Source organism: Callithrix jacchus, chromosome 9 (assembly GCF_049354715.1).
Source record: "Callithrix jacchus isolate 240 chromosome 9, calJac240_pri, whole genome shotgun sequence".
Taxonomy (NCBI): Eukaryota; Metazoa; Chordata; class Mammalia; order Primates; family Cebidae; genus Callithrix; species Callithrix jacchus.
The window spans coordinates 99,491,381-99,517,486 of NC_133510.1; the positions used below are offsets into that span (position 1 = coordinate 99,491,381).

Consider the following 26,106-nt stretch of genomic DNA (forward strand, 5'->3'; position numbering starts at 1 on the left):
ACCTTACCATAGTGTCTAGTACAGAGTAGGCAGGTACTTCAGACATGGATGGATAAATGGATTGCAGCACAGAAAATAGGATAAAATTGTACAAAGACATATATAAACATAAAGAATATGGTAAGATGAAAATGGGACAAAACTGGAACCAGTAAATTAGATAAGACATTCCAAAACCCTTATGTAAGAAAGTGACACAGGAAAAAATAAATCTAAAATATATTTAGGAATTAAAATTAACAGGATTTGGTGTGACTAACTGGACTAAGGGGAAATCAGCATAACAGAAAAGTGTAAGAAAGAAGCTGCCAAAGTTTTTGGCTTACGTGACAGTGGTACCATTCACTGAGATTGGGAATAGAAGTGGGGATTCGAGTTCAGTTTAGGTAAGGAAGGACTAAGGCAACATCAAGTAGAAAGTTGGAATGGAACTCAGAAGAGGTCTAGATTAGACATAATTAGAAATTAGAAATTGCATATGGGTAATGAGAACAAAGCCCTAAATATAGACGAGATTACCAGGAACACATAAAACCTGGAAAGAAAGCCGTGGACAGAACACTCAGACAACCAATATTGTTGTTATTTTACATGTTACAACATTGCCACATTAAATTATGTTGTTACAACACAGATAATGGCTAATACAATGTTGAGAACATAACAAATGCTTTGATAATACCAACTACATACTGGAATTAATTGAAAAATGAAATTTATTAACTCAAATTGAGTCATAAAAAAATCACTTCTTAAAATTAACTTAAGGCTGATCACAGAGGCTCATGCCTGTAATCCCAGCACTTTGGGAGGCTGAGGTGGGTGGGTCACCTGAGGTCAGGAGTTTGAGACCAGCCTGATAGTGAACCTCGTCTCTACAAAAAATATAAAAATTAGCTGAACATAGTGACGGGTGCCTGTAATTTCAGCTACTCGAGAGGCTGAAGCAGGGAGAATTGCTTCAACCAGGAAGGTCGAGGTTGCCATGAGCCAAGATGGCGCTACTGCACTCCAGCCTGGGCGACAGAACAAGACTGTCTCAAAAACAATTTTGTTAACTAATTTTTTTTTAATAGAACAGACTCAAGGGGCTGAAGTCTGATTAAGGAATCCAATTTTACTTCAGAATCAATGAAAAATCTGGGCACACTGGCTCATGCCTGTAATCCCAGCACTTTGGGAGGCTGAGGCAGGCAGACTGCTTGAGCCCAGGAGTTTCAAGAACAGCCTGGGCAACATGGTAAAACCCCATCTCTACTAAAAATACAAAAATTAACTGGGCATAGTGGCATGCACCTGTAGACCCAGCTACATGGGAGGACCACCAGAGTCCCGGAGGTCAAGGTTACAGGAAGCTGGGATCGTACCACTGCAATCATCCTGGGTGGCAGAGTGTGACCCTGTATCTTAACAAACACACACACACACATGCACTAAATGAAAAGCTTCTTTTTCCACCAGAAATAATGTTACAATTATATAATTAATAAACTAGTTACAATGTTTAATACAAAATGTTAAAATCTAAAGTTGTTACACTTCAAAAAAGTGTATTTTAAAATAATACTAAAAATACATATTAACTAATTTAAAGAAAAGCAAGTCTAAATTTGGAGTGATAAGAGCTACAATGCTGTTACTTGATAATTTCTCACAAGTATTAATATCAAGTTTACCAACCTGTTTACATTGTTGAATATTAACACATACTAATAACAAATATTACCCAATAATTACAAGAATAGGATTAAATACATGACTTGAGAAAGCCAAGGTTAGTAACTAACTAGAAAAATTATCTTTGGGTCCTTTTCCCTTGTTTACAAACATGTACACAAAATTTAGAGCATTCTTGAACACATTTACAATAACAAATAAAGTAAACAAAAATGTGCTATTAAAAGGTAGACAAGCACAGGCACGGTGGCTCATGCTGTAATCCCAGCCCTTTGGGAGGTCCAGGAGGGCAGATCATCTGAGGTCAGGAGTTCAAGACCAGCCTGGCCAACATGATGAAACCCCGTCTCAAATAAAAATACAAAAATTAGCTGGATGTGGTGGCTCACACCACCTGTAGTCTCAGCTGTTCTGGAGGCTGAGGCACAAGAATCACTTGAGATCACACAACTCTACCACTGCACTCCAGCCTGGGCCAACTGAGTGAGACTCTGTCTTAAAAAAAAAAAAAAAAAAGAGTAGACAAAGGTTTTTTAAATTAACCTTTATGGCAGCAGAAGAAAGCAAGCAACTTTCCTTTCACTGTTTTTTACTTGACTGGTCCACCTTTAGGTCACATCAGTAACATTTTCTGTACTTTAAATGTGAACAAGAGAAAATATATATTAACAATACTAATTTCCAATTTTTATATCATAAGGATTGATTTTCATTACTCTGAAATGAAAATTTCAAAAGTTACATTGCAAAAAATGTTTAGGTTACAAAAAATGAACAATCTGGCCTGATATTAATTATCCCATATTACATAGCCACATATTGACAAACACAAATTCAAAATGCACGCACTAAGAAAAATAAGCAATATCAATTGTGTGTGTGTCCGCATGTGCATATATTTGATTTATATGTATGTATAACTTATCTACCTTAAGGCGAAATTTTTCCCCAATACTAAAGCAATCCTACATAGCATCATGTATCTGGGCTATCTTCCTTTGATGGCATATGCTCAAATAATGAAAACTAATTTAAACACACGTGAAATCAAAATGCATAATTAAAAATGCAAGTTAAAAAAGTACATGTATAGTACTTGCCTCAGAATGCCAATTTTTTTTCCTTTTCAGTACCCATAATCATTTCAATTTATGTACAAAGAACTCTAATAAATCATCGGTTAAAGATAAATCTGTAATCCCCACCCCCATCCCACCCAGAGTCATGCTCTGTTGCCCAGGCTGGAGTACAGTGGTGTAATCTCAGCTCACTGCAACCTCCACCTCCCAGGTTCAAGTGATTCTCCTGTCTCAGTCTCCTGAGTAGCTGGGATTACAGGTAATCACCACCACACCAGGCTAATTTTTGTATTCTTAGTAGAGGCGGGGTTTCAGCCTGTTGGCCAGGCTAGTCTCAAACTCTTGACCTTGTGATCCACTCACCTCAGACTCCCACCATGACTGGACCATATAAATCTTTTAAATCTTTTTAGCATCTTGATTTTTAATTCATTCTGAGTAACATGTCCTACCTTAAATATTTTACATACTTCAATATTTTAATGTAGTAAAACCAGTTCAGTAGAGTTTAAATCTTATTTTGATGAGCTTTTCTAATTTATCACTCACTGTTTACAGAATACAGACAGTAACACTGACTTTTTAACATCTCATCCTCATGGAGACAGTGTAGAGTAGAAGCCTGAATGCCTAAACTGAATGTCAATGTCACCATAGAGGTCGGTCCCTGGAAACAATGACTTAACCTAAGGTCTTTGTTTCTTTATTTTGAAAACAGGCACGATACCTACATGAAGCACTTATTGTGAGGATTTGACAAAAAATACTTAGCATAGTGCCTAGCAGAGGAGGTAATTAATGTTAATTTCTTTCAAAGTGCTTATGTTATGGACTGAAGATCTGTGTACCCCCAAAATTCACATGTCCTAACCTCCCAGTGTGAAGTTCTAACCTCCCAGTGTGATGGCTATTAGAGGTGGGCCTTTGGGAAGTAACTAGGTTCAGATTAGGTAACAAAGGTGAGACCCTCTCATGATGGGATTTGTGTCCTTTTAAGTAGAAAAGAAAAAGACATCCCCACTTCTCCCTCCCCTCCCTCTTCCTATCTTCCTCCCACTTCACCTGCAGGCAGGGAGCCAAGGCCTTAAGAATACACAGGGAGAACACAGCTGAGAGGGCAGCTGGTTACCAGATCTCGGACTTCCAGCCCGCGGATCTGTAAAAAAATATGTCTTTTAAGCCACCTCAATGTATGGTATTTTGTTACAGCAGTCTGAGTAAACTAAGGTAATATCAAAAAATATTTTCAAAAGGAGATTTTGGAGAGCAAGATAATTTTCACTTCTTCCCAATATGCCACAGATCTGTAAATCAACATCCTCAAACAGTATTCAGTATTGTAAGTTACTGCAGAACATGATAACATTATTTATTCGATTTACTGGTAGATGTCTATGGTTTTCCATGTTGGCCAACAGGGAGAGGAAGACAGGGGCCAACAGAGAGAGAAAGACAGGCTAGGAACAATAACCTACACTCAGGTACATTCAACACATTTTTCTGGCAATCCCGTGGCAATTCCTCTTGCCAGGTCAATATTTCGCAGAAATCAAAAGTCACCACCAACTAACTATACTAAAAGCAAAATAATAACAAAGAATCTACTAATGAAAATAAAAATTATTACAGGCCAGTCTAATTGGTCCTCCCCACCAGTTGAAATAAATTGCCAACATTGTAGATTGAATGCTAGTGAGCTACACTAGGTTCGCTATGACAGGCAGTTTTTTTTACTTCACGAATGCTACATAGAGCACATTTTTAAATCCCATAAACCTACTGTTTATCTTTAGCATTTAAAATGCAAAGTGTCATAATCACTTCATGAAACATACTTTAAACGCCGATTTCCTAATTAAAAGTTTAGGCAAAAATTAATTATCCATTTAAAACTATTCATTCTTCCCATGTATGAAAAGTGAGACTTTGTTTTTTTTTTGAAACAGAGTTTTGCTCTTGTTGCCCAGACCAGAGTGCAATGGCTCACCATAACCTCCACCTCCCGTATTCTCCTGCCTCAGCCTCCTGATTGGCTGGGATTACAAGCATGAGCCACCATGCCCAGCTAATTTGTATTTTTTAGTAGAGATGTGGTTGCTCCATGTTAAGCAGGTCTTGAACTCCTGACCTCAGGTGATCCGCCTGCCACAGCCTCCCTAAGTGCTGGGATTACAGGCATGAGCCACGAGCCCAGCCAACAATTTTTTAAATAGATAAAATTCGCTAGAGAACGTAATTTTTACAATATAGCAATAAATTAAGTAATTATCCATCCTGGAAGTCTAAAACAACAAACAAAATACAAAGAGCATCCTGGAAGTCTAAATGCCATGTAAATGAATGCCAGCACATGGTTGTAAAATTTTATAAAGACTAGGAAACATCAATTAAGATTCAAAATGTAATGCCTTATAAATATTCAGCACTAGTAGACAGTAACAAAGAAAATCACAGGGTAAAAAATTTTGTGTTCACAGATAACTGTTATATTAAAGGGCTCTGTTATAGCCACTTTCGAATAGCTACCTCAGTTGCCATTACAGCTTCCATTGTTCACAACAAAATAGTTGCATTGTTTTTCAGTGAAAGAAGAAAAATATTGCTGAAAATAAGGAAAAAAACAAGCATCAACAATGCAAACAAAATGATTTTACATGCCATTTCTTTCCACCATAATTGTAGGACTGAACTAGTCCTACTAGTATCTGCTGAAAACTAAATATATCAACAAATATATACCTTAAAATCTGTGTTTGGTCAACAGCTATCCTGCGCTACAGGGCAAATAACATTTAAATTTTCTTTTTTTCTTTTTAATAAAAACCAGTCTCTTTCTAATAAGTCATTGATTGGAAGAACTGGTTCCCATGCATATGTTTCCTTACTATGTATGTATCTCTTTTTGTTTTTTCATTCTGGTAACCAGAGTACATATGACAGGCTGCATTATTTCAAATACCTAACACTTTAAAGTTACTTTTGGGCCTGAATCTAAGGATGAGAATGATACATTTTATAGAAGCTTATTTTAGTACAGCAATGGGCAAATTATGGTATTAACAAGACTTTAATTCTACATTTACATTTTTTCTCATTGTAAATGTAACGTGAAATTTGTAAAATACAGGGGAAAAATGTTTGATCACTAATATCACCATTCAGAAACCTTACTACTTTTTCGTAGATTTCCATCTACTGACATTTAAAGTTCAATTTTCTAATTCAATACTGATAAATACGTAGGGGGAAAAAAAATCAATGTATCCTTCAATAGGCCTTTCAATAAATGTACATAAAACAACAATTGTTATTTATATGACCTGTCAGTTTCACAAAAGTCTCTAAAATGTTTCAAGTAGTGGGGTGGGGTAGGGAGTCCCATAATTCAGACACTAGGCCTGAAACGGAAGTCTCTTCCACAATATTTGTATGTCAACCCTTTAATGGCAGTGAGCGGCAAGATATGATTTTGTACAGTGATATCAACATTAATGTCCCTATATCAAACAGGCTTTCCTTTTCTTTCCATTTATATCTCAATAGTGCTTTATTTTCAAAGGTTAAAAATAATCAAATAATAATTTTTATCTGCACAATAATTTTACCTAAGCTTAAATTCAAAGACTGTTTTTTTTTTTTTTTAAGCCAGCCATTCAAACTGTTATTGCTTCTTGCCTATGAGATGGTTTGCCAGATAAAATAATATTCTTTATATTCCAGTATTCTCTCTCATAAAATTTACGGAATATCTCTTATGGTCACATTTTCTTTTGTTCTAACCCACTGTTTATGGGAGCATGCAGATGTTAGAATTGCAAAAACTGAAATGATTTCACTAACAAAGCAACATCTCAACGTTTAATAAATAAGTCAACTCCTCAAACTCATAAAAGAATGAAACAAAACCAATTACATTACCACTAGCAATTTCCCCTTAAACATGAGTTTAGTCTTATTTCTAGTTTCAAGGGAAGCTTTGGTCTACTCAAAGTATCAAAGGTCTTCGAATCCCATTCATTTTCTTCTGCCCAAGAGTTACACAAAGTACGTCTAAAACAGAGTAAGCCACGTTTGTTACTTTGATCTTCTTACACAAACGCCTTTTAAAAGAAATCTTTCCAGAAAGCCTCAAAAAAGAAACAGCAAAGTTTGGGGAAATAATTGTCTGTCTTTAGGTCAAGCATTTCCTGATAAGTAACTGAATAAGGTCTGGCTGCCAGGAATACACTTTGCTGACCCCAGGAATGGCCAAGTCTCAAAACAAATTTGCCTCTTCTGTATCTTGAAAGCGACCTGTTATGACCTGATATTAATTTTGACTAAGAGGTGATAGAACATGACCAATGACCTGTCTTTGGTGGACATATCCATATAAAGGAGGAGAGAGCCACAGATTTCAGCTAAATGCTTTTGCCACTTTTGCAGAAGAAAAGCTAATTGTTAACGGCCATGTGACATTATAGATCCCAGAAAAGGAAAGGGTGGGAGGAAGAAAGAGGAGTTCAAGGCAGTTCAGGGTCAGAACAAGCTCAGGCATCCTGTCATTAACAAACGTTCCCCAAGCTGAAGGCAAAATACTGCTTACCCGAAAAGGAGTGGGTGAAAAGTAGGGGGAGAATGAGGGGAAAACCACAGGAGAGTCAATGTGGCAGTGTGGGGGTGATAAGGAGGAGGGAATCTGGAGCTATCCAGCTGAGTTGGGGAGCAAAAGCATCGGGCACAAAAATGCTGAGAAAAGCAACTGCGACGGAGACCACAGCACTAGGCACCCTCCTCCCCCCATTTTCCCCTCCCCAATGGTTTGCTGGGTTTCCCACATTCCCTCCACCTCCGCTCTTGACCAACACTCCGGGGTGTGACCCGCCAGCAGGAGGCTGCCCTGATCTTTGTCTCTGCCCGCTCCCCACGCGCGGGCTCCTCCTCCGCGCTCCCCACCGCGCACAGCCCCGGCGTCTCCAAGGAGCTGCAGGCGCCGCAGCCGCCGCCTCCTCGCCCACCTCCCGCGGACCCGCGCCCCTTCCTTCCCCTCCCGGGCAGCGCCGCCCGCGCCTCCAGTTCCACCCTCGCCGAGGGGACCTTTGTGTCTCGGGGGACTTTCGGCCTCTTTCCCCTCCTCCGCCTCGCGGGGAGACCGGCCTTCCCCGGAGACCAAGGCGGCAGCGAGCACCGGAGGCGGTGTCTGTCTGTGTTGGAGCCTCCCGGGAAGCAGCTCGCAGACACCCAACACCCCACCCGAGCCCCGGAAATGCCCGGGCGACCCGGGGTCCGCGCTGGCCCCGAGGAGTGACAAACGGACGCGAGACCCCAGCGCCGCGCCTCCTCGCTCAACTTCCTGACCGGGCCTGAGCCTCCAGTGCCCCCAGCAGCCCCCGCCCCCGCCTCTGTCCCACGCAGCCTCCCGACCCCGGGGCCGACCCCACACCAGGGGAAAGCGCGGCGCGGCCGCCGGCCGCCAACTCACCAGCAAGAACGGAGACCGCCGGTGCGAGGCGAAGCGAGGAGAGGCGCGGGGGGAAGCGGCTCCGCGGACGCCCGCGGCAACCGGATGCAGGTCCAGGTCCCAGCGGCCGGCAGACGTGAGGCGCCTCCGAGCGCAGGCCTCCGCCGCCGCAACCGCCTTCCGGCTCTTGCCGCGGGGTCCGGAGCTTCGGGAGGGGCCGCGGGTGTCTCACGCGTTGCCAAGTCCCCCGGTCAACATGGCTCCCGCGTCGAAGAGCCGCGCGGACGGCCCACTAATCCCCTCGAACAGCCAAGCGCGAGCAGGGCGGGCGCCGACGGTGGGCTGAGGCGGTCCGGCCGGGCGCTGGCTCCTTCTTCTCCGCGGCTCTGGGGCGGCCAGCAGGGAGCTCGGGAGACTGCGGACGGCCGCGTTCGCTCCCTGCGTGTACGTCGCTTTCGCACTCGCCGGCTGCGGATTGACGCCTCCGCCTGTTCCCCGGGAGAGCGAGCGCAAGAGAAAAAAGACTTTTATTGAAATGCTCCAACCAGCGGCGGCGGAGAAAAGCGACCGGCCGCAGGAGCTTCCTCCACCCCCGCCTGAGCCGCTCGCCGGGGGCAGCGCGACCCCTGCCGGCGGCGGCGGCGGCGGCGGCGGCGGCGGGGGGCGGGGCCTGCAGGGCGGGGCGGGGCGGGTGTACCCGGGAAACTCCCCGCCCCGAAGTACGGGCGTAGGGGGAGCGACGGGAAGGGGCCAGGGGACCCTACGGGAATGAGGGCCTGTCCGCAGCGACTGGGGGAGAAATTGTGCGAATAATGCAGTCCCTCCAACTTCCTCCCGCCCCAAGCAAAACCAAAACTCTTGCTTCGGTTCAACAAGTAATTATTGTTCGAGGTGTCGGTGCCACAATTCTCCATTAGCTTTCTAGAGAGTCCATGTCAAAGGACCCACTCTGATGGCTGCAATTTTTCTCCTTTGTTGTGTATGGGTTCGTGGGTACTAGTGCAGCAGTCTTTCACACACACCGCCATCTATTCTTTTAAACTACAGTACAGTATTTTGTATATATGATTATGTGCCAGGCAAGATGCTGAGTCCACTGAGGACAGAAAGTCTAGATGGGACGAAAGATGATCAACAACTGTAATAAAAATCTGAACGTCATGAGAAGAGAAATACAAAGTGCTATGAAAACAGAAAGGACTACTGTTGGCACGGGTTAAATTTTACTTTCTTAGGGGAGGCGGGCCGCGAGAGGTTGGCCCAGTTTCTGCAAATGTTTTTACTTTCTCCTTTCCCAGAGGCTAAAAGCTGTTCTGGAATGGACAGCAGAGTGGTAGTGAAGACAAACTAAAGTAATACTGACCCACTTTTTTCCACTAATAAGGATAAAAGCATAAAGTAAAAACAAACTTCAATCCCTAGAGGGAGATAATGAGAGGATTGAAAAAAGAGAGTAGGGACCGGATGTAGGCAACATAAACGAGGAAAAAAAAAAAAACCACATGAAAGACCTGTGAATTGAGATATAAATTTTTTTTTTCAATGTTAACACCCGGAAGTAGAAGCTGCATTTTTAATGCAGTTTGAAATCACATTATGTGCTAAAAACTTCGGAGAACTGTCTTTTTAGATTTAGGAATGAATCCTTTCCCCTTTAAAAATGCTGTATGTGGACATCTTTCTATTATTTTGTGGGGCAAAGTTGAATGCATCTACAGTCATATCCAACGATCATACATGTCAATCAGGCTTCTCACATGCCTCTAAAATTGCCAGGACCCGTAAATTAGCAACAATTATGCTCTACACGTATTTAACACTTGTTTACCAACCAAGAATGCAAATATACATAACAAGCTTTCCGTAAGAACAAGTGTTCTTTGTTTAAAAGCACTGTTAATGAGGCTTTTTAGATTTGTCCAAGTCAAACTAGGAACTTTAGAATATAGCAAGATGTAGCATTATTTTCTGAGTTCTTTTTAAGTTATAGAGAAAGAAACATTGATATTTATACAAGGCCTATTTATATGAAAGGATTTTAATATACTTGCCTTATCTAAATTAGTACTTTAGTAAATATTAAAAAAAAAAATCACCAAAAAAGGGAGTCTATGAAATGGTATCCTGAGTTTCAGCATTAATACTTCTACCTTCATACATTAGATTAGAATTACTATGTGAGAAATAAAAATATTATTCTGTCTCATCCAAAGCACCCTCTCCATCAGCTCCCTGCAACCTCTGCCTCCTGGGTTCAAGCAATTCTCCTGCCTCAGCCTCCTGAGTAGCTGAGATTACAGGCATGTGACACCACGCCCTGCTAATTTTGTATTTTTAGTAGAGATGGGGTTTCACTATGTTGGCCAGGCTGGTCTTAAACTCTTGACCTCAGGTGATCTGCCAGCCTGGGCCTCCTAAAGTATCGAGATTACAGGCAGGACCCACCACCCCTGGCCTACTTATTTATCTCTTTATAAGTTTTTATTTATTTATTTGTTTTTAGATGGAGTCAAACTTTGTCACCCAGGCTAAAGTGCAATGGCACAATCTTGGCTCATTGCAGCCTGTGCCTCCCAGGTTCAAGCGATTCCTCTGCCTCCACCTCCCAAGTAGCTGGGACCACAGGCAACCGTAGCCTGGCTAATTTTTGTAGTTTTAGTAGAGGTGGAGTTTCACCATGTTGGCCAGGCTGGTCTGGAATGGTCGCTCACGCCTGTAATCCCAGCACTTTGGGAGGCTGAGGCAGGCAGATCACTTGAAGTCAGGAGTTTGAGACCAGCCTGGCCAACATAGCAAAAATGCCATCTCTACTAAAAATACAAAAATCAGCCAGGTGGTGGCAGGTGCCTGTAATCCCAGCTACTGGAGAGGCTGAGGCAGGAGAATAGCTTGAATCCCAGGAGCAGAGCTTGCAGTGAGCCAAGATCATGCCACTACACTCCAGCTTGGGTGATGGAACAAGACTCTGTCTGAAAAAAAAACAAAAAACTATATGTAATGTTGTGATCATGTTAATTATTTTTTCCCTAGATTGTAATATAGGCTTTTTTTCTAACCTTGTAAAACTATGTTAAATTATACAATTATTTTCTTAGAATATTTTCCTGTGATTAATAGATGTTCCATAGTGATTCCTGAAAGAAAAAGATTGGGGAAGAATTCCAAGATCAAATCCACTTGAGAAATGCCACATACTTTATCTCCCTTTTGGAAATTTACAATATATATTTACATATTTAAGGCTCTTAGAAGTTCTGAGATTTAAAAATAATTTTATTTCCAGTGAAACAAGTATATCCCAAAGTGTTTTCACCATAGAATAGCTGTGTCATGGGACATATATGAAAATATTGAGGGGAGAATATTGAAGGTGATTGAACTTTGGACAATTGGTAAGTCCAGAAAATCTTTGCTGGGATTCACATTCTGAAAATGACACTGGGAAACAAATATAAAACATTCAGATAAGATACAAAAAAGAAACACTTAAGCTGGTTTCAGCATCAGTGGGTCTCAGTAATGTTACCTGGGAATTTCTTAGAAATGCAAGTTCTCAGTTCCAACTCTAGCTGCATCAGAAACTCTGGGGTGGGGCCCAGCAAACTGTTTACTAAGATTTACTAAGATGCTGTGTTGTACAATAAACTTTGAGAACCACTGCTCTATATATAATGTCAATACATAGCTTTAGTTACAAAACAATTTTCCATATGTCTGAATTTCTGGAGTATTTCTATTTATTAATTTATATTTCTTACAAATTCTCAAAGAAATTAGATAACTGATCAAATTGAAAAAGACACTTTTTGTCTGGGTTCACTCCCTATTTTACTAGCCTGAATCATATAGGAAGTCTATTTATTTGTTTGTTTGTTTCGCAAGAAGAGTAAAGCAAAATAAGCTAAGGACAGCAATCAATTATTTTCCCTCTAATATCACTTGAGCAAAAGAATTTTACATTTGGTAAAAATGAAGCTGTAGGTGAGAAAAAAGTTTTGTCAAAGGGTTTTTAAAACCTGCTTCAGGCTGGTCCGAGTGCAGTGGTGTTTACAGCTAATTGAGCACAACCAGTTACAGATTTCTTTGTTCCTTCTCCACTCCCACTGCTTCACTTGACTGGCCTAAAAAAAAAAAAAAAAAAAAAAAAAACCTGCTTCAAAAATGAAACATCTAGCCTGGCCTTAACATTTATTTTTAGTATTTTGTACCATCTTAACACCTGCAAAACAGCTATATACCATTGCATAATGATACAATTGTACCCTGCCACTTAAAGTTTAACTGTAGAGATTTGACAGAGTCAGATCTATTTGAGATCATTATCAGAATATTTCCATAGATTTACAAGTTACAAATTTGGGGAGGGAAATTTCTTCCCTGTTTATATGTAAAATTTCCAATTTGGAGTACCAGACTTAACCCTAGAGGATGAATAACATCTGAGACATTTGGTCTAGTCCAGGGAGCATTATAAAAAGCTTTCAGCAGAGTGATGTCATGTGTCCTTATAAAGGAAATGAATCCAGGAACCAAACCCAATCTTTGGCAGTTAAGGTGGACATAATTTTCAAATATTTTATTTTAAAATGAAATTTTTCTCTAGTTGCTGACAAAATGCTTAGGGAGAGTTCGTTTCCAGGCTTCCAGTAAGACTGCATACAGGTCTCTATTAAGAAATTAAGATGGGGCTGGGCACAGTGGCTCACGCCTATAATCCCAGCACTTTGGGAGGCCGAGGCGGGTGGATCACGAGGTCAAGAGATCGAGACCATCCTGGTCAACAAGGTGAAACCCCGTCTCTACTAAAAATCCAAAAAATTAGCTGGGCATGGTGGTGCACGCCTGTAGTTCCAGCTACTCAGGAGGCTGAGGCAGGAGAATTGCTTGAACCCAGGAAGCAGAGGTTGTGGTGAGCCGAGATTGTGCCATTGCACTCCAGTCTGGGTAACAACAGTGAAACTCCATCTCAAAAAAAAAAAAAAAAAAAAAAAGAAAGAAATTAAGATGGGATTCGTTTTTCTTTCTTTCTCTTTTAAATGTGATATTAATACCTCAACTAGATTGATGTTCTATCTCTGAGAAAAAGCAGATACGGGCCTTAATCAAATAAAATACATTTAAAGTTTATTTGAGCTTTTTGAAAAATATGAAACACAACATGAAGCTATCTTTCTTCCTTCCTTCCTTCCTTCCTTCCTTCCTTCCTTCCTTCCTTCCTTCCTTTCTCTCTTTCTTTCTTTTGAGATTTTGAGGTGGACTGTCCCTCTATTACCCAGGCTGGAGTGCAGTAGCTCCATCTAGACTCACTGCAACCTCCTCCTCTGAAGTTCAAGCAATTCTCCTGCCTCAGCCTTGACAGTAACTGGGACTACAGGTGCGTACCACCACGCCTGGCTAATTTTTGTATTTTAGTATAAAGACAGAGTTTCACCATGTTGGCCAGGCTGGTCTCAAACTCCTGACCTCAAGTGATCCACCTGCCTCGACCTCCCAAAGTGTTGGGGTTATAGGCATGATGAAGCTATCTTTAAGCTTAACAAATGTCTTGCTTAAAAAAAAAAGAACATTGGAAAGTGGGAGTTGGGATAGTATAGGTTTTCTCTTCTTAAGCAGGTTAAGAAGAAGGATGTGGCAATTGGCCATTTCCCCAGGGGCTTGTTGGAATTATCATTATATTTTTTCATCCTTTTTTTTTTTTTTTTCGATATTAGAGTCTCCCTCTGTTACCCAGGCTAGAGAGCAGGGGCATGATCTCAGCGCACTGCAAGCTCTACCGCCTGGGTTCCAGTGGTTCAATTCTCCTGCCTCAGCCTCGCAAGTAGCTGGGATTACAGGTGCCCACCAACATGCCCAGCTAATTTTTGTATTTTTAGTAGAGGCAAGATTTCACCATGTTGGCCAGGCTGGTCTCAAACTCTTGACCTCAAATGATTCACCTACCTATTCCTCCCAAAGTGCTGGGTTACAGACGTGAGACACCTCTCCTGGCCTTTTTCATCCTTTTAATGATCCTTTGAAGTCTGACCCAGTGATATTCTTTTGGGTAAATTGATAGGACTGATTTGTATTATTCTAGTCCTTAGCTATTAGTAGTTCAGACGTGCAAATTTCAGTAAACTAACTTTCCTTGCCCAAGCCTACATGACCCCCAGAACCATTCTAGTATTGATATGATCTGTGACGAGGAGACTAGAGCAAATACTTGGAATATAGATATTGGAAAACTGAAAAACAAGGAAGAGGAGAAGGAAGACAAAAAAGAAGCAGGGAAAAGGGAGAATTAAGTCTTATACAAATTTTATTTCAGCAATAAGAAAGCTGCAGATGTTGTTAGTGTTAAACTTCACGTAATAGAAAGAAAGTAGAAAAACATAAATTAAGCAGGTCAGGGTTCTAACCCTGAAGCAACATTGCATGGAAATAGGGCTTTGCAATCAGTTGGATTGGATGGGAGTCCTGATTTTGTCACCGTGAGATTTTGCTAAATTACTTAACTAAGAGTTAAGTAATGGGATAATGAATGTAATGCATTGTATCTCAAGTTTTTCTGTTGTTAAGTGACATGAATAACAACTCAAACAAAACAGAAGGGGGATTTTGTTGTTTGTGTAATTGAAAAGACTAGGGATCAGGTACTAGGATTATAGCTCACTCCTGTAATCCCAGCACTTTAGGAAGCCAAGGCAGGCGGATCATTTGAGGCCCGGAGCTCAAGACCAGCCTAGCCAATATGGTGAAACCTCTATTTTCTCTAATAAAAATACAAACAATAGCCAGGCATGGTGGCGTGTGCCTGTAGTCCCAGCTACTCGGGAGGCTGAGACAGGAGAATTGCTTGAATCTGGGAGGCAGAGGTTGCAGTGAGTTGAGACTGTGACACTGCACTCCAGCCTGGGTGACAGAACAAGGCTCCATCTCAAAAAAGAAAAGACAAGACAAGACTAGGGATGGCGCAGACTTTAAGGTCATCTTACCCAATAGCCTTCCCAATGTCATCAGGACCTGGTTTCTCTCCTCTCGGTTCTGCTTTTGGCAGCCTTGGCTCTCTACCCGTCTAAGAGATGTCTGTAATATTTATAGCTCTAAGCTTCCAGGTTCAAGTCCCACAGGAAAAAGGGAGTAACATTCTTAGTAGCACAAATATTAGCATTATATCGCTCAGTTTAAATCACTGACTGTCGTTGTGGCCAAGGCAGATAAGTGATTGGCTAGGGCCTGGACATAGGCTTCACCCCCATAGACAGAGTAGAGTCGGCCTCAGCTGAATCACATGTGCTGAGAGTGTGGGAAGAGAGGTCCTCCCAAAACAAGAAACAGGTTCTCCTACCATAAGTAGGGTAGTGGATGCAGGGCACCCAATTAATTAAAATGCAGAAAGCCAGGGATGAGTGGGCTTTATCACCAGCCAGATTTTTGTCTCTCATCTGGGCTTCTATGTGCCAACTTCATTCTTGATAAATTCACTGTCAGCTCTGAGATCACACTCTCACAGTTCCTAATCCAAGGGGAAGTAGGCCCATTTAGAAAATTCCAAGGAAAGGCTCTGATTGGCCTGGGTCATACGTGCCCACCCTCTAATCAGAAGGGTCCCACCAGAACACATGTAATGGAAAAGATGCAGTTGTCCAAAGGATTGGAGGGTGCTTCTAGCAGAAGAGGAGAGGGGTGGGATGCAGGACAGTCAGAAACCACAGGTGTCCACTATACCTGAGTAACTGCCAAGGGCATAATCAGAAATTGAAAATCAGAGAAGGCTGGGTATAGTGGCTCACACCTGTAATCCCAGCACTTTGGGAGGCCAAGGCAGGTGGATCATTTGAGGTCAGGAGTTCGAAACCAGCCTGGCCAAAATGATGAAACCCTGTCTCTACTAAAAATACAAAAAAGATTAGCTGGGCGTGGTGGCAGGTGCCTGTAATCCCAGCTACTTGGAAGCCTGAGGCAGGAGAATTGCTTGAACCTGGAAGGTGGAGGTTGCAGTGAGCCGAGATCGTGCCGCTGGACTCCAGCCTGGGTGACAGAGCAAGACTCCGTCTTAAAATAAAAGGAAAGAAAGAAAGAAAAAAAGAAAATCAGAGAAAGTATAAATTTTGATAAGTAGAGCAAGGGCAAACCGAAAAAAAAGAGGCAAGTGAAGGGATAAACAAAAAGGAATGAATTACTGATACATGCAACAACATAGAGGAATCCCAAAATAATTATGTTGAGTCAAAGAAGTCAGACCAAATAAAGAGTACACAATGTATGGTTACATTGTTATAAAACTATAGAAAATGCAAAATATAGTGACAAAAAGCAGATCGGTGATTGCCTCGGTCTGGAGGAGGGAAGGGTTACCAAGGAGCATGACACTTGTGGAGGATGACAAATGTGTTCTTTTTTTAATGATTGTGGTGATGGCTTTGTGGATGTACACTTATCCAATTGGACACTTTAAAGACGTGCAGTTTGTTGCATGTTAATCATACTGTTAAAAAAAGAATGGGATCCAAAACACTGTGCTGTTTAATGGCCATTTGAAACCACTGTATTATCTAACCTGTCTGTACAAGCCCGAATTTTTCAAAACACTTAAAAATGCAGGCTTTCTGTAAGCATATCTATATAGAAGTCACATCACTTAACCCATAGGTGGTTTCTAGCCTCAGGGTCAAAGAAGAGGTTAATATAAACTATATAAGCTACAGGCCGGGCGCGGTGGCTCAAGCCTGTAATCCCAGCACTTTGGGAGGCCGAGGTGGGTGGATCACGAGGTCAAGAGATCGAGACCATCCTGGTCAACATGGTGAAACCCCATCTCTACTAAAAATACAAAAAATTAGCTGGGTATGGTGGCCTGTGCCTGTAATCCCAGCTACTCGGGAGGCTGAGGCAGGAGAATTGCCCGAACCCAGGAGGCGGAGGTTGCAGTGAGCTGAGATCGTGCCATTGCACTCCAGCCTGGGAAACAAGAGCGAAACTCCGTCTCAAAAAACAAAAACAAACAAACAAAAAAAAAAGAAGCTAGATAAGCTACAAATAAATATATTCTAAAAATACTTTTCTTTCTTTCTTTTTTTTTTTTTTGAGATGAGGTCTCGCTCTGTTGCCAAGCTGAAGTGCAGTGACACGATCTCAGTTCACTGCAACCTCCACCTCCTGGGTTCAAGTGATTTTCCTGCCTCAGCCTCCCGAGTAGCTGGGATTACAGGCATGCATCACCATGTCAGCTAATTGTCGTAATTTTAGTAGAGACAGGGTTTCACTATATTGGCCAGATGGTCTCAATCTCCTGACCGCCTGATCTGCTATCAGTGGGCAACAGTGAGTGAGCCATGCCTAAAACCTACTTAACCTATATGAAATATTGACCTGTTAAATCCAGGATATCCTGTTAAAGCAGGTTGTAATATGCAATAAATGTCAGTTCCCTTCTCCCTTTACTTCCTCAATGTGGAAATAATCTGAGAAGTCTGAGATAATGTTCCATCTCAGGTGTTTATTTAATGTAAATTTTTCCTCGTTTTATATTCCTAGTCTGAACCATAGATCATCTGTGCAATTAGAGGTGCTTTCCCTCTAGGCAAGGAGAAAATTGCCATTGGGTAGGATATCCTATTGCTTTGGGCACCCTGATACTCAGAGCCATTAAATAAATCACAATTAAAATTATTTTCTAGAGCTCATAACGATTACTTATCCTTAAATTCCAGTTTGATTGGAAGGCATTGGAAGTGCTAAATATTTCATTCAGCATTAACCTCTCAAACACTTAGAAATGTAAAGACATTTACAAAAACAACTTGTGTTTGTCACAAGATCATTTTCTTGTAGTGTTAAAAAAAAAACACTTAATAATGTAATCTGTTTAAAAAGATTTTTGAAGAACCATGGTGTTCTTCAAAAAAAGAAAAACTAAGGCCGGACGCAATGGCTCAAACCTGTAATCCCAGCACTTTGGAAGGCCGAGGCGGGCAGATCATGAGGTCAGGAAATCGAGACCATCCTGGCTGATATGGTGAAACCCCGTCTCTACTAAAATACAAAAATTAGCTGGGCCTGGTGGCATGCACCTATAGTCCCAGCTACTCGGGAGGCTGAGGCAGGAGAATTGCTTGAACCTGGGAGGCAGAGGTTTCAGTGAGCCGAGATTGTGCCACTGCACTCCAGCCTGGCGCCTGGCGACAGAGTGAGACTCTGTCTCAAAAAAATAAAATAAATAAAAATAAGAACTAAGATAAAATAAAAAATTATTTTACATGTTTGGATCATTCACATCATTTTAAATGAACCCACTGATAAAGTAGTCAGTGCCTATCTGTGCATCATGCTTTATTCCTTTATTACTTTCTGTCAACTGCTAGGCATGATGAAATAAAATATTTCAGGCCTTTTTTATTTCACATAAAAGTTCTAAAATTTTATAGCATGATGCAGTAGAATATAGAATTCAAAGTGGGACAGGTGTGGTGGTTTAGGCCCGTAATCCCAGCACTTTGGGAGGCCAAGGTGGTAGGATCGCTTGAGGCCAGAAGTTCCAGACTACCCTGGGTAACATGGTAAGACCCAGTCTCTAAATAAATAAGAAAAAAAAATTTGCCTGATGCAGTGGCTTGCACCCATAGTCCCAGCTACTCAGGACATTGAGGCAGGAGGATCACTTGAGCACAGGAGTTCAAGATTACAGTGAGCTATGATTGTGTCACTGCACTCCAGCCTGGGCAACAGAATGAGATTCTCTTATTTAAAAAAAAAAAAAAAAAAAAGTGAAAGGTGAAAGGAATCTGAACCTGGGTTTAGATCTTGGCTCCACTATTAGATACCAAATATTTGGCACTTAACAAGCAATGAATAAACTTTAGTGTTCTTCCTTCCACTCCCGCACACCATGACTGCAAAAGTCATGGAAAAATACTTTGATGAAAATGCATCTAGGAAGGCAGAGTTTATAATGCTCAAAAGAAGTCATCTGTCTTCTATGGAAATGCACTACAATATTTAGAAAAAAGTAACGCAGAATAATAAACATTTTTTGCTTGAAGATTTGCAGCCCCATTTAGATCAAAAATAAATAAATAAATAATGTTTATTTCTTAGTGTATTATTCATCATAAGTATTGCCTAACATGGGCCGAGCACAGTGACTCACGGCTGTAATCCTAGCACTTTGGGAGGCCAAGGTGGGTGGATCACATGAAGTCAGGAGTTCGAGACCAGCCTGGCCAACGTGGTGAAGCCCCATCTCTACTAAAAATACAAAAAACTTAGCTGGGCATGGTGGCAGATGCTGTAATCCTAGCTACTCAGGAGCAGACAGGAGAATCACTTGAACCCGGGAGGCAGAGGCTGCAGTGACCTGAGATCCGCCACTGCACTCTAGCCCGGGCAACAAGAGCAAAACTCCATTTAAAAATAAAAGTGTTAACTAACGTTCAGAATATGAAAGATCGGTAATAGCTACTATGAACAAAATACATGTCATTTCTGATCTGAAAAGATTCTCCTGTAAGGGGACCAAAGCACATGAACCACAGATTCTTATTTACCTGCTTTCTATACCCTGTATTTACAAGTACAGCTATAAATCTAAATTTATTTTATCAGAGGTACTCAAGCAATTTTAAGACTGAGAACTAGAAGTTATCTATCATATGTATCTGGGGTTTTTTCCCCTATTTTTGAGAGAGTCTTGCTCTGTCACCCAGGCTGCTGTACAGTGGCATGATCTCGGCTCACTGCAACCTCCGCCTCTCAAGTTCAAGTGATTCTCCTGCCTCAGCCTCCTGAATAGCTGGGACCACAAGCTCATGCCACCAAGCCCAGCTATTTTTTGTATTTTCAGTAGAGACAGTGTTTCACAGTGTTGGCCAGGCTGGTCTTGAACTCCTGACCTCAAGTGATCCACCCCTCAGCTTGGCCTCCCAATGTGCTGGGATTACAGGCGTGAGCCACTGCACCCCCAGCCTCCTATATACTTTCCAACTACCATTTCCTTCAAGAATTCCTTCAAACAATTTGTATTTCATCTCTACAATGACCAGGCACTGTAAAGAATGGAAGCATGACACAGGCAGTGTCCAGGTCCTCAAAGGGCTTAGTGTCTATGGGGGCAAAGAAGGCCTGTCAATAATTTAGAAGGAGCTAAGAGCCTAAGATAAAAGTTTGAATATGCTGCTCAGGAGAAGAGGAGGCCTTCTAGCTGGGAAAAGTGGTAGGAGTAGGAAATTAAAGCAGGTTACAATGTTTACATAAGGCAAGTCAACAAGCACTTACTGGTGCCTAATTAGGAATTAGAACTCCCATTGAGTGCTATGGAGAATGCAGCAGTACCTTAAGTGGCAATTCCTGGCCTCCATGAATGCATAATATGTAGTTTGACCACATATCTTAGCACTGGGCATTATTTGCAAGGTAGTCAACCTATTCCTATTCGATCTGTAGCTTTTGACATATTTACTTCAAATATTAATTGTTTATTAACAGTAATTCAGTTTTAGAAGACAATCTATTATACGTAGCTATAAAAGGTAGGTGCTTCTCTTTTTGTAAGTGGTTTGATAAAGAGATAATTATATTAATAATAAATGAAATCAGAACATCTTGAAATAGCCTCTCGTCCTTTACCAAATTGTGCATGGGACATGGCATTCTTTATGATTCTTACTCCATGGCAATATTTTCAAAACTGAAATTTTAAATTAGTTATCTGGTTAAACTGTTAATTTAGTTAAACTGTTAAATTAGTTAAACTGCCTGGGCTCTTGTCTTTAAGGTATTAATAGTTTTGGCTGTAGAGTCACATGAAATTTGGGTCTAGTGTTTTTATATAACAAGATTAAGATTAATGCTGAACTTTTATTAGAAAGGTTAAACACTGTATTTCACAATAGAGACATACTATAAATTCTGAAAAAGTCTTTTAAAATAGTCTTTAGAAATTAATTTAATTTTGTTTACATTGTAAACCCACTAAATGCAAAATATTCCATTTCTTTCCCTAGCATTTGGTTTTCCAACTTCTCCCATAGAAGTACTAACCAAGCCTGATCCTGCTTAGCTTTAACGAGATAAGGCACATTCAGGATGGTTAGGGCTGTAGACCCAACTTCTCCTAACTAAAACAACTTTGCTAAGTCTGGCATCCAAGGTTTTTCATTTGCTTACCTGAGAAACACTGCCTTTCTTTTTGTATCTCATTCATGCCTTTTGCTGTTTTGCAAACTAAATAGCTGAGCTTTTTCCTGCAGGTCATGTACTTCCAACTCAGATTGAGACAAGTCTGTATGGCTCACACAAGTGACACCAAGCTAGCAAAATACAACAGGCTCCAACAATACTGGAATTAAGCCTGAGGGAGACTGGTCAGTTTTATTCAAAACAAAGAATGAACTGGAATGAGAAGAAGCTTTAAGTGGACTTTGAAAAGATGATAGAAGAAGAATGGAAGAAAAAGTCATTAGGTTTTTAAGAACTTTCTACTTTTCTCATATAATATAAAATGTTATTTTATCTCTTCTCTTTTATTACCTTTTTTTGGTAAACACTTTTAAAATCCTTCATTCAGAACATCATTAAAACACTTAGAAATAAAAGAAAATTGTCCTTAACTTCACAACTCCAACATAGTAACTGGTATCATTTTGGAGTATTTCTTCTTAGCCCTTATTTCATATTCATATATGTTTTAATAGTATACAGGTAGATTTGTATTATGTTCTTCATTTATCATATCATAAATACTTGTGTCTGTTGCTATAGAGTCTGCATGATTACTCTATTTATTGGCTGCCTGATACTCTGTGACCTGTGTTTCCTGAACCTTCCCTACAGCCCTGCAAAGCCTTCCCTGAAACGTGCCTAGGAGTCACTGGAGTGAAGGGGTGCCTCCCTTGGTTGGGGTCCTGCCCAGTCAGCTACCATATAGATCATTTAATTCCCCTTCTCCATCGCTGGAAACCACAGTGTTTTCGTGCAAGCAGAGTCTCACATGCTGCTTGAGGGAAGGATTTTAAGTTTTTTCTTTTGTGTTTGCACATATTGGATTTATTTCCGATTACTCCATTTATGTGAATAAACAAAAATGAGGGAAGAAAATTTCTTTTAAGTTTTTTTTAATATATAAGGGAAGTTAATTTCTAATGCATTACGATAAAATATTTACCAAAATTGGGAATAGGGGGTGTTTATATGCATTATTGTGAGAAATCAGATACAAGAATGACACCACCATTTCCCTGGATACTATTTCTCTGCCACCATTTCCCTGGATAGTGTTAACTTCCCAGATGGGACTTTCACTGTAGTTTATCCTCCCAAACCACCCACCTTGATTTCACCCACTGCTGATACAAACTAAAAGTATCACTTTTAGTTTGCTTACAGTGGAGAAATTGGACTGGGAACTAACAAAGGCCCTTGGGGCTCCCAGCAGTAAGTACTTGTTTTTCCTAGACTTCCTTTAAATTATACTTACTCATGAAAAGAAGGATTTTGTCTACATGCTAGGCTTACACTTAACTTCTTTGATCTTCATTTTCTCATATGCAAATTGGGATAATACTTTCTACTTTGCAGAGTGGTTGTAAGGACCAAAGGCATGCTTGTATAGCTCTCAGCATCACAGTACCATATTGATATATTTTTTTTTTGACGGTGCATCCAGATTTGAAACGGTGACCTCTTGATGTGCAGTCAAATGCTCTACCACCATATTGATATTGACAGCTAATATTGTTATTTATTGTTCATATGCTAACAAAGGACTTAATTCAAATAGCCTACCCCATTTTCAAAATGGCAGACAGGAAGTACTAGGAGTAAACATGTCAACTCTGTTTTGTTGTTTTGATCAGCAATTAAAAAGAAATTCTTGGCCAGGCATAGTGACTCACACCTGTAATCCCAGAAATTTGGGAGTCTGAGGAGGGCAGATCACCTGAGGTTAGGAGTTGGAGACCAGCCTGGCCAATATGGTGAAACCCCGTCTCTACTAAATATGCAAAAATATTAGCCAGGCATGGTAGTGCATGCCTGTAATCCCAGCTATTCAGGAGGCTGAGGTCAGGAGAATCCATTGAACCCAGGAGGCAAAGGTTGCAGTGAACTGAAATCACGCCATTGCACTCCAGCCCAGGCAGCAAGAGTGAAACTCCATCTCAGAAAAAAAGAAAAAAATAAAGGAAAGAAACAAAGAAAAAGAAATTATTGAACTAAAAAAAAAATTCAGTTATGAAGATATTTTATTGAATTAAATGTGGAAAGGTATAACTTTTATATACTTGAAAATTTAAAGAGCTTTAAGCTTTAAGTTAGCTTTCTCTGCTTTTTTCTCTTTAAAGCAATGGGTCTATTTCAACATATAGCCCCAAGAACTCACCAAACTCTAGTATAAAGTATTATATGCAGAGTTCAGACAATGGCAAAGTGACATACCAGGAAAAGCCAGAGTTTGGGTTTAGAGAATAGAGACACACCCAGGTGAAGGCTGGTGTTGGTTATTTAAGATGCTTAAAAATGCCAGTGGATTTGTAATTGGGACATTTGTTATTAAAGAAGAAAAACAAGCAGGAACAAGATGGGGTAGGTGGCAGATGGATTTTCCAAGCAGCTGGCAGTTAGCACAGGTTTGGACAGGTAGGAAGTCAAGGTTGAGAAAAATCTGATAGTCACACATATGGAACAAAAGACTTTACTTTCACGGAATTTTTTTGTTTATTGTTTTTGTTTGATTTGGTCTGGTTCCAAATAATTATCTTATGTCACTGTGGGATGCCCCACTGAGGAGATATAATGGCTACATGTGTAGAAGTACATATAATACATGTCTCTTATGCCTTAGACGTAAGAGAACTGGGTTTAAATTCCAGTCCTAACACTTACTAGCTGTGTCACCTTAGGCAAATGTTTATGTTCCAGGGACTCCGCTTAGTCACTATAAAATAAAGTCACTATTTATTTACTGAAACAGGGTCTCCATCTGTCTCCTAGGCTGGAGTGCAATGGCATGATAATAGTTCACAAGGTTCAAGGGAACTTCCAGGTAGCTGGGATGACAGGTGCATGCCACCAAGCATGGCTAATTTTTGCATTTTTTTGTAGAAGTGGAGTCTCACTGTGTTGCCCCAGCTGGTCTCAAACTCCTGGACTCAAGCAATCCTTCAGCTTTGGCCTCCCAAAGTGCTGGGATTGTAGGTGTCAGTCATTGTGCCCTGCCTGCAGTTGGATATTTTAGATGAGCAATTCTTAATCCTGTTTTTGGTTAAGAATTCTTATCTTTGATCAGATCAAAAGAGGTGAATGACCCTCTTTTGATCTGATCAAAGATAAGAATCACTTTCCCACAAAAATGCATATAAACATGCCACCCCTCCAATTTTGGCACATACTTCATCTTACTGCATTAGAAATTGACTTCCTTCACATAGAAAAAAATCCTGGAAAAAAAATGTTCTCTCATTCTTGTTTATTCATGTAAATAGAGTAATCTAAAATAAATTCAGTGAGCAAATACAAAATAAAAAAATTAAAATTCTTCCCCCAAAGCAAATTTCAACATGAAGGCTGCCATTACTTGACTTGAGAAGAAATTACAGTGTAGTCTTACGTGGTAATATGTTTGTCATTTGTGATACATCTATCAATTTTGATAGCAACAAATGTAAGGAAGCCCAGATTAATGAAAGTATGTTGTGGCAGATGAATAGGTTTAAGTCCAGACACACTGGATTTCTCTAGGGCCCTTCAAGCTAATACAGTTGCATCATTTCCTCACATCTACAAAGTTGGTCATCTTTGCAAAATCTGTATTGTCTATGTTGTATATGTCAGGAAAGAAATGGCTAAAAATCAACTAAAAATCCAATTTTAAGGGCAAACTAGTTTAAGCCTTAGAAGTATTCTGCAGTGTTTCCAGAAGTCTGCAGATTTCTACCTTGTGAGAAATCAACATGTTTCATCACTCTTAAACAGAGCCAGGAGAATATCCTCCAGCATGGAAAAATTGTTTATATTTGCCTCTTCCCAATCTCCTTTCCCACGATGGCAACTTAGCCAAAAGGACTCATAGATTTTTTTTGTTTTTGTTTTTGTTTTTTTCTGGTCAGTTTCCAAAATGGCAACCTCAGGTTCTTACGCTGAACAAAAGCCTTGACTTATTCATGTATTCTGCTTTTATTTCTTGACAAAAATCTCTTTAAACACCAGTGAGTCGAAGCCCAGGATCTGGAGAAACTGATGAGTTCTGCAACTATAGGTAAAACATCTTTCAGGACTATTGGCAGGGAATTTAATGCCTATGCAAGATGATGTAGAAAGCCATGACACATAGTGATGTGTTGAGCTTCTTTCTTCATCAAAGCAGAAAAACCAGATGCATTGCCACACATTACATGTGTACCATAGTTTCAAGGTTCTGTTTGCAATTAGAATTTTTATTTGAAGAAGTAACTCTACCATTTTAAGTAATTCAGAACCTTTGAGGTTTCCCAAAGGGAATCACAAAATTTCTTTAAAAAATTTTCAACACATATATAACAGATAAACATTAGAAAATGACTGAACTGAGATATGGCACTTTCTTGCCAAACAGAAATGGCATAATTGCAAGTTACTCCATGTTCTAATTCAAAATAATAGATGAAATGTCAGTAAATCCAGAGTAGAGTATTGTATTTGGCAAAGGCACTAATTCCCTATTATTTCTTTATTCCAAGCCATAATTCAACTTGACCATTTAAAAAGTGCAAGGTTTACATTACATGTGGCTTCCAGTGCCTAGCAATGCTTGTCAGATGCTTCAGGATGGGAAGTATTAGGCAAAGACAGGCTTGTGGAAAATTCCAGCCTTTCAAATTGAATCTTTCGCACAAAACAATAAACAAACAACAATAGAAACAACAAAACCACCACACTATCTCATGAATTTTCAGGATA

At 40.4% G+C, this 26,106-nt stretch overlaps 1 protein-coding gene across 8 annotated transcripts in view; it reads right to left on the minus strand.

The window, feature by feature from the left end:
* CDK17 (cyclin dependent kinase 17) overlaps positions 1-8,794 on the minus strand; it is a 134,910-nt gene extending 126,116 nt beyond the window's left edge. For all 8 annotated transcript variants that reach the window (XM_009004404.5, XM_035257351.3, XM_035257350.3 and 5 more), the window contains exon 1: positions 8,218-8,794. The gene's annotated coding sequence lies outside the window, so the exon portion shown is untranslated. The remainder of the gene's footprint in view (positions 1-8,217) is intronic.
* Positions 8,795-26,106: the final 17,312 nt, after the last annotated feature.